This window comes from Rhipicephalus microplus, chromosome 4 (genome assembly GCF_043290135.1).
Source record: "Rhipicephalus microplus isolate Deutch F79 chromosome 4, USDA_Rmic, whole genome shotgun sequence".
NCBI lineage: Eukaryota > Metazoa > Arthropoda > Arachnida > Ixodida > Ixodidae > Rhipicephalus > Rhipicephalus microplus.
In genome coordinates, this window is record NC_134703.1 from 142,157,906 (window position 1) to 142,159,514 (window position 1,609).

A 1,609-nucleotide genomic window follows, 5' to 3' on the forward strand; every position below is an offset into this window, starting at 1 on the left:
ACGTTTGAACGTGTTGAGATGTTTTGAAGAGTGATGCTGGGAATGCGTACCAATCGGCATTCTAGGGGCGTCAGGCGGGCGGCCGCATTAAACCTAAATCAAGGGCTAACGTGATCACAGTCGATGCATGGCCCCAGATGTGCGTCTAAAAAGCGGATCTTTGGGGGCAACATTCGTTGAGGCCATAGAGTTTCATACACAAATTCCTCCTTTCTCTTTTGTATCTAGAGTTATGAAAACAGCGTGGCATCTAAATGACGTTGCAGAAGAAGGACAGGAAACGGGCGGCGTGCTCCAGTTAATCAGGGGAGGCTGAATTGGACACTTCCACGAATTGGACACCGCGAATATACATTCTAGCTCACTATAACTGCAAGAATAGCTCTCCTGTACTTAAGACAGTGTTGCCGTGCAAAGGTTTAACTGTGACCAAATTTATGCATACACACCACTGAGCTTACATTTATGTTGTTTAATTTCACAGACAGTCTCATCTTTTTTTTTACATTGTCTCGAGCATTTGTGGGGCCTTTTTGTTGACTTACGAAATGGAGCTGTCTTGTAAAAAAAGAACCTGCTTGTACAGTAACATAGCCAGACTTTCGTTGTACCACTGTTGTGCACGCAATCCATCGATGAAAGGTTTCTGATGAACTCTGACAAGCTTTTAGGTTTTCTGATGCAAAATAATGTGCGTGCGTGAACACCAATGTAGCGCAAAGTGCTGTCAGCCTCTAAGCTTTTCTGACAAACCATACCGACTGTTTCACATTTCATGGTGAAGGAAAAATGTGTATTTTTATGAACAGTGGTTGTACTGAACTCGTCGCACCGGCATGCGAACTTCCTACGATATTTCTTTTGTCCTCCTGTTTATTGCGATATCAATTATATGGACACTCTCGGCTGGACTTGGCCGTTGACGTCGATGTCATGCACCGTATATGAATACGTATCTATAAGTATGAATACGCAAAAAATACAAAAAAAGAATCCGGCACGAAGAATCGAATGTAGGCCCTCCACGTGATGAATGCGAGGCATAAACCACTCAGCTATCGAGGGGTACCTCCTTGAACCTGTAAACTGCAAGGTGTTTATATCTGCCACTTGCTGCTGTTCGCGGCATCTCGTGGGGGGGGGGGGGGGAGAGGAGCTATCTTGTTTCCACCATTATCAGCAAGATGGCGCAATGAGCACACGGCGGCTCTCATCTCTCACGCGTACTTTAGCCCGCCGAGTGGAGGGTAGTGGACGACCTTTCGCGCGCCCTTAGCTCCCGGTGGGGAGTGTCATACGTATTGGCCGTTGTTTGGTTTGCAATGGAACGATTATGCTGTAGTTAAGGAGCACACAAGGGTCCCTGCAATCGTTGCACAGCCTCCGTTTGCGGAGCGCTTTTCAGGGCGCACTTCTCAGACACAGCGATGTTACAACCGAGACGCTTATTCGCGTTCATCTTTACGTGTGAGTACGTTTCGTGCGTGAGAAACGTGGGGCACGTTTCGATTTGCTTGTCATTCTGCACGTGACCGTCCAATTTGTTGCTATTGCGTTCATTGCATCGCCTTTGCGGCAAAACTGTGACTTTTAGGGGCAAAGCTCCTTA